The following is an 8,621-nucleotide window of genomic DNA, read 5'->3' on the forward strand; positions in this document are numbered from 1 at the left end:
TTTTTGGCATTATTTTTAGTATGTTTTTAGTATATTTTAATTAGTTTTTATTATATTTTTATTAGTTTTTATTTAAAAATCACATTTCTGGACTTTACTATGAGTTTGTGTATTTTTCTGTGATTTCAGGTATTTTCTGGCTGAAATTGAGGGACCTGAGCAAAAATCTGATTCAGAGGCTGAAAAAGGACTGCAAATGCTGTTGGATTCTGACCTCCCTGCACTCAAAGTGGATTTTCTGGAGCTACAGAAGCCCAATTGGCGCGCTCTCAATTGTGTTGGAAAGTAGACATCCTGGGCTTTTTAGCAATTTTAATAGTCCATACTTTGCCCGAGATTTGATGGCCCAAATAGGCGTTCCAAGTCGGCTCAAGAATTTTGGTGTTTAACTCCAAAACTGGCACAAAAGCTGGAGTTAAACGCCCAAACTGGCACAAAAGCTGGTGTTTAACTCCAAGAAAAGTTTCTACACATGAAAGCTTCAATGCTCAGCTCAAGCACACACCAAGTGGGCTCCGGAGGTGGATTTTTACACTAAACACCCTAGCTTACTCATTTTTTGTAACCCTAGGTCACTAGTTTACTATAAAAACTACTTTTAGTGATTCATCTTGTAGCTCATGACACTTTCCTCAGCTCATTATCATGGTGCAGCAAAATTGCCAGTATTCCGGTCTTCCACAGGAAGAACCTACTGAGTTTTTGGCATAATTCTTACAAATTACTGACACAGTACGTGATAAAGAAGTGGATCAGGATGTCTACAGATTATAATTATTGTTTCCATTTGCTGTAAAAGATCAAGCTAAGAGGTGGTAAAATAACCAACCCACAGCAAGCATAAAAACATGGAGACAATTAACAGACAAATTCCTGAATCACTTTTACCCTCCAAAAAGGATGACACAGCTAAGGCTGGACATCCAAGGCTTTAAACAAGAGGATCATGAATCTCTTTATAATGCCTGGGAGAGGTACAGAGGGATGCTAAGAAAATGCCCCTCTGAAATGTTTTCAGAGTGGGTACAGTTAGACATCTTCTACTATGGACTTACAGAAAAAGCTCAAATGTCTCTAGACCACTCAGCTGGTGGATCTATACACATGAGAAAAACAATTGAAGAGGCTTAAGAACTCATAGATACAGTTGCTAGAAATCAACATCTGTACTCAAACAGTGAGTCCTCCATAAAAGAAGAGGCTATGGCAGTAACTACTGATCCTAATCCTCAAGAACAGAATGTTGAACTTAATCAGCAATTACTCCTTATAACAAAACAATTAGCAGAATTCAAAGAGATGCTCCAAGACACTAAAAATGCTAACAAGAATATAGAAGCACAATTGAATCAGACAAGACAGCAGCTATCTAAACAGATAACAGAAGAATGCCAAGCTGTCCAACTAAGGAGCGGGAAGACATTGAATAACTCAGCTCAAAATAGCAAAAAGTCAAGAAAGGAACAAATGACAGGGGATGACCAACCCACTACCCAAGATCCCTCTGAGGACATCAAGAGCCCAGAGAGGAATAACTCTGGCGTTCAAACGCCAGAAAAGGGTGGGAAGCTGGCATTAAACGCCCATCAAGCACCCAATCCTGGCGTTCAAACGCCAATGAGGAATCAGACACCTGCAAGTGCTAATAGTAACCCCTCTAAGAAGGATTTTCCAACCACTTCTGTAGGGAATAAACCTGCAGCAACTAAGGTTGAAGAATATAAAGCCAAGATGCCATATCCTCAGAAGCTCTGCCAAGCAGAACAGGATAAACAATTTGCCCGCTTTGCAGACTATCTCAGGACTCTTGAAATAATGTTCCTGTTTGCAGAGGCACTTGAGCAAATATCCTTTTATGCTAAGTTAAAGAAAGAGATCTTAAGTCATAAGAAGGATTGGAGAGAAACTGAAAGAGCGTTTCTCACTGAAGAATGCAGTGCAGTCATTCTAAAAAGCTTACCAGAGAAGCTTCAAGATCCAGGGAGCTTTATGATACCATGCACAATAGAAGGTGCTTGTACTAAGACAGCTCTATGTGACCTTGGAGCAAGTATGAATCTAATACCTGCATCCACCATCAGAAAGCTTGGCTTGACTGAAGAGGTCAAACCAACCCGGATATGTCTTCAACTTGCTAATGGCTCCATTAAATACCCATCAGGCATAATTGAGGACATGATTGTCAAGGTTAGGCCGTTTGCCTTTCTCACTGACTTTGTAGTGATGGAAATGGAGGAGCATGGTGCACGAAATTGTGATCTCCAGGCTCGAACAAATCCTGGTAATGGCTCCAGAGCTTGGTGCTCTGATCCTAATTCATAATTGTCACAACTTCGATACAACTAACCAGCAAGTGCACTGGGTCGTCCAAGTAATACCTTACGTGAGTAAGGGTCGAATCCCACGGAGATTGTTGGTATGAAGCAAGCTATGGTCACCTTGTAAATCTCAGTCAGGCAGATGTAAAGTGATAATGGTGTTTTCGAATATTATATAATAAAATAGGGATAGAGATACTTATGTAAATCATTGGTAGGAATTTCAGATAAGCAAATGGAGATGCTTTTCGTTCCTCTGAACCTTTGCTTTCCTGCTATCTTCATCCAATCTGTCCTACTCCTTTCCATGGCTGGCTGTATGCAAGGGCATCACCATTGTCAGTGGCTACATCCCCTCCTCTCAGTGAATAATATGCTCATGCACCCTGTCACGGCACGGCTATTCATCGGTCGGTTCTCGATCATGCTGGAATAAGATTCGCATTATTATTATTTTCGGCTGCCATCTCCTCTTCCTGTTAGAAAATTTCTGAAAGGTTATCTCTGGATTGTTGTATTTTAGCTTCTCTTAATTTTCTCTTCAGAGTCCTTTCAAGTTCTGGATCTGCTTCCACAAGAATGCCTTTTTCTCTGTCCCTGCTCATAAGAAAGAGGAGAGAAAAAGAAAAGAAGAGGAATCCTCTATGTCACAGTAAAGAGGATCCTTATTGTTAGTAGAAGAAAAGAAGAAGAAATTCGAACACAGATAGAAGAGGGGGTTCGAATTTGGTGATGATGTGAGGAAGAGATGTTAGTTAATGAATGAATAAATAGAATAGGATGAGAGAGAAGGAGGGAATTTTCGAAAATTATTTTTGAAAAGGAGTTAGTGATTTTTGAAAATTGGTTTTTGAAAATTGTTAGTATTTTATTTTTCTCTTTTTTTTTTCAAAAATTAAAATTTAAAATTTAAAATAATAGTTAATTAAAAAGAAATTTTGAAAAAGGGGGAAGATATTTTCGAAAAATGAGAGAGAGAGAGTTAGTTAGGTGGTTTTGAAAAAGTTAAGAAACAAACAAAAAGTTAGTTAGTTAGTTGAAACAAATTTTGAAAAGATAAGTTAGGAAGTTAGAAAAGATATTTTGAAAAGATATTTTTGAAAAAGATAAGATAAGAAGATATTTTTGAAAAGATATGATTGAAGTTAGTTTTGAAAAAGATTTGATTTTTAAAATATCAATTAATGACTTGATTCATAAGAAATCACAAGATATGATTCTAGAACTTCAAGTTTGAATCTTTCTTAACAAGAAAGTAACAAACTTCAAATTTTTGGATTAAAACATTAATTGATTATGTTATTTTCGAAAATTTGGTATAAAAATAAGAAAAAGATTTTTGAAAAATATTTTTTGAATTTTCGAAAATAACTAAGAATTTTGAAAAAGATTTGATTTTTGAAAAAGATTTTGAAAAAAATAAGATTTTCAAATTGAAAATTTGATTTGACTCATGAGAAACAATTTGATTTTTAAAAATTTTTGAAAAAGTCAACTCAATTTTCAAATTTGATGAGAGAAAAAGGGAAAGATATTTTTTATTTTTTTTATTATTTTTTATTATTATTTTTTTTTTTTTGAATTTTTATGATGAGAGACAAAAACACTAAAATGATGCAGTGCATGAAATTTTTAGATCAAAACATGTGATGCATGCAAGAATGCTATGAATGTCAAGATGAACACCAAGAACACTATGAATGTCAAGATTAACATCATAGACATATTTTTGAAAAATTTTTAATGCAAAGAAAACATGCAAGACACCAAACTTAGAATTCTTTAATGCTTAGACACTAAGAATTCAAGAATGCATATGATAAACATGAAAAGACACAAAACAAAAAATCATTAAGATCAAACAAGAAGACTCACCAAGAACAACTTGAAGATCATGAAGAACACTATGAATGCATGATATTTTCGAAAAAAATGCAAGATGCATATGCAAGTGACACCAAACTTATAACATGACTCAAGACTCAAACAAGAAACACAAAAATATTTTTGAATTTTATGATTTTCTAATTTTTTTTTTTTTGGATTTTTATTTTATATTTTTCGAAAAATTATTTAGAAAAAGGAAAAATAAGGATTCCAAAATTTTTAATATGAATTCCAGGAATCTTGCCATGTTAGTCTTAAAGCTCCAATCAAAGGGTCTGGCATGGCTTAACAGCCAGCCAAGCTTTAACATATAATTACATGGGCTGGAGTGATTAGTTGAATACCAATCCCAAAGTAGTTTGGGTATGGCTTTACAGCCAGATATGATTCAACATATTTCATGAAACACTAGAATTCATTCTTAAAAATTTTGAAGCCATAGAATAATTTATTTTTGAAAACATTTTTTTTTCTTTTTTTATTTTCGAAAACAAAGAAGAATTTTTGAAAGATTTTTGAAAAATTTTTTGAAAACAAAACAAAAAGAAAATTACCTAATCTGAGCAACAAGATGAACCGTCAGTTGTCCAAACTCAAACAATCCCCGGCAACGGCAGTCATCTATTCTTGGCCAAAGTATGGACTATTATATATTGCTGGAAAGCCCTGGATGTCTACTTTTCAACGCAATTGGAAGCGTGCCATTTCGAGTTCTGTAGCTCCAGAAAATCCACTTTGAGTGCAGGGAGGTCAGAATCCAACAACATCAGCAGTCCTTTTTCAACCTCTGAATCTGATTTCTGCTCAAGTCCCTCAATTTCAGCCAGAAAATACCTGAAATCACAGAAAAACACACAAACTCATAGTAAAGTCCAGAAATGTGAATTTAACACAAAATCTATTAAAAACATCCCTAAAAGTAACTAGATCCTACTAAAAACATACTAAAAACAATGTCAAAAAGCGTATAAATTATCCGCTCATCAGAGCACAAGAGTGCAACTCTGATTCTAGGAAGACCTTTCCTAGCAACTGGACGAACTCTCATTGATGACCAAAAACGGGAAGTGACCCTGAGAGTCAATGAGGATGAGTTCAAGTTAAATGTTGTCAAAGCTATGCAGCATCCAGACACGTCAAATGACTGCATGAGCGTTGATATTATTGACTCCCTGGTAGAAGAGGCCAATATGACTGAAAGTCTTGAATCAGAGCAAGAGGACATCTTTAAAGATGTTCAACCTGATCTGGAGGAATCAGAGGAAATAAAAGAACCTCTGAAAATCTCTCAGGAAGAGGAGAAACCTCCTAAATCCGAGCTCAAACCATAACCACCATCCCTGAAATATGCATTTCTGGGAGAGGGTGACACTTTCCAGTGATCATAAGCTCTGCTTTAAATCCACAGGAAGAGAAAGCACTAATTCAAGTGCTAAGGACACACAAGACAGCTCTTGGGTGGTCCATAAGTGACCTTAAGAGCATTAGCCCAGTAAGATGCATGCACAAGATCCTATTGGAGGATGATGCTAAGCCAGTGGTTCAACCACAGAGGCGGCTAAATCCAGCCATGAAGGAAGTAGTGCAGAAAGAGGTCACTAAGTTACTAGAGGCTGGGATTATTTATCCTATTTTTGATAGCCCCTGGGTGAGCCCTGTCCACGTTGTCCCCAAGAAGGGAGGCATGACAGTGGTTCATAATGAAAAGAATGAACTGGTTCCTACAAGAAGAGTTACAGGGTGGCGTATGTGTATTGACTACAGAAGGCTCAATACAGCCACTCAAAAGGATCACTTTCCCTTACCATTCATAGACCAGATGCTAGAGAGACTAGCAGGTCATGAATATTACTGCTTTTTGGATGGCTATTTAGGTTACAACCAAATTGTAGTGGATCCTCAGGACTAAGAGAAAACAGCATTCACATGTCCTTCTAGAGTATTTGCCTATAGAAGGATGCCTTTTTGGTCTGTGCAATGCACCTGCGACCTTTCAGAGATGCATGCTCTCTATTTTCTCTGATATGGTGGAAAAATTTCTGGAAGTCTTCATGGATGACTTTTCAGTATTTGGAGACTCATTCAGCTCCTGTCTTGACTATTTAGCACTTGTTCTGAAAAGATGCCAAGAGACCAACCTAGTTTTAAACTGGGAAAAATGTCACTTCATGGTGACTGAAGGAATTGTCCTTGGGCACAAAATTTCAAACAAGGGAATAGAGGTGGATCAAGCTAAAGTGGAAGTAATTGGAAAATTACCACCACCTGCCAATGTAAAGGCAATCAGAAGCTTTCTAGGACATGCAGGATTCTATAGGAGGTTCATAAAGTATTTTTCAAAAATTGCAAAACCTCTAAGCAACCTGCTAGCTGCTAACACGCCATTTGTGTTTGACACAGAGTGTCTGCAGGCGTTTGAAACCCTGAAAGCCAAGCTGGTCACAGCACCAATCATTTCTGCACCTGACTGGACATTACCATTCGAACTAATGTGTGATGCCAGTGACCATGCCATTGGTGCAGTGTTAGAACAGAGGCATAACAAGCTTTTGCACGTCATTTACTATGCTAGTCGTATTTTAAATGATGCACAGAAGAATTACACAACCACAGAAAAAGAGTTACTTGCAGTGGTTTATGCCATTGACAAGTTTAGATCCTATTTAGTAGGTTCAAAAGTGATTGTGTATACTGACCATGCTGCTCTTAAATATTTACTCACAAAGCAAGATTCAAAAACCAGGCTCATAAGATGGGTGTTGCTTCTGCAAGAGTTTGATATAGAAATAAGAGACAGAAAAGGGACAGAGAACCAGGTAGCTGATCACCTGTCCCGGATAGAACCAGTAGCAGGGGCGTCCCTCCCTCCTACTGAGATCTTTGAAACATTTCCGGATGAGCAACTCTTCGCCATTCAGGAAGCACCATGGTTTGCAGACAGGAAAAAGAAGAAGCATGAAAGGCTTCTCCCAATACAGAGTCAAATAAAACCCCCACATTCAAACTCTAAGTTTGGTGTTGGAAGGCCACAACCAAACTCTAAGTTTGGTGTTAAGAGGCCATCATCATGCTCTGGGTATCTGTGAGGCTCCATGAGAGCCCACTGTCAAGCTACTGACATTAAAGAAGCGCTTGTTGGGAGGCAACCCAATTTTACTTATCTATGCTAATTTCTATTTTCAATTGTTATTTTATGTTTTCTGTAGGTTGATGATCATGTGAAGTCACAAAAACAATTGAAAAAGCAAAAACAAACTGAAAAACAGAATGAAAAAATAGCACACCCTGGAGGAGAAGCCTACTGGCGTTTAAACGCCAGTAAAGGCAGCAGAATGGGCGTTAAATGCCCAGTCTGGTGCCCATTTCTGACGTTTAACGCCAGAAAAGGGCAAGAAGCTGGCGTTAAACACCAGAAATGGGTAGCAACCTGGCGTTTAACGCCAGGATTGGCAGCAAAGGGTGTTTTGCAAGCCTAATTGGTGCAGGGATGGGAAATCCTTGACACCTCAGGATCTGTGGACCCCACAGGATCCCCACCAACTTCAACTCACTCTCTCACTTCTTCACACCTTTTCATAATACTCTTCCCCAAATAACCTCCACCAATCACCTCCATCACTCCTTCCTTTTCCACATCATAACCACCTAAAACCCCCCTTGGCCGAATAATTCACACACCTCCATCTCATCCATCTCTTCTTCTTCTCCTCCTTTCTTTATTCTTTTGCTCGAGGACGAGTAAACCTTTTAAGTTTGGTGTGGAAAAGCTCAGCTTTTTTTTGTTTTTCCATAACCATTTATGGAACCTAAGGCCGGAGTAACCTCTAGAAAGAGGAAGGGAAAGGCAATTGCTTCCACCTTCAAGTCATGAGAGATGGAGAGATTCATCTCAAAGGTCCATCAAGATCACTTCTATGAAGTTGTGACCAAGACTCCTCATTGAAGAGGACAAGCCCATTACTAAGAAAAGGATGGAACAAACAAGAGAGCCCACTCATGGACCTCAACAAGAGCATGAGGAAAATCATCATCATGAAATCCCTGAGATGCCTCAAGGGATGCATTTTCCTCTACAAAACTATCGGGAGCAAATTAACACCTCCCTAGGAGAATTAAGTTCCAATAGGGAACAACTAAGGGTGGAGCACCAAGAGCATTCCATCCTCCTTCATAAAATTAGAGAAGATCAAAGAGTCATGAGAGAGGAGCAACAAAGGCAAGGAAGAGACATTGAGGAGCTCAAGCACTCCATAAGATCTTCAAGAGGAAGAACTAGCCGCCATCACTAAGGTGGACCCGTTCTTTAATCTCCTTGTTCTTTATCTTCTGTTTTTCGAATTTTTATGCTTTATGTTTATCTATGTTTGTGTCTTTATTACATGATCACTAGTGTCTTAGTGTCTATGCCTTAAAGCT

Source organism: Arachis ipaensis, chromosome B01, assembly GCF_000816755.2.
Source record: "Arachis ipaensis cultivar K30076 chromosome B01, Araip1.1, whole genome shotgun sequence".
Lineage (NCBI taxonomy): Eukaryota > Viridiplantae > Streptophyta > Magnoliopsida > Fabales > Fabaceae > Arachis > Arachis ipaensis.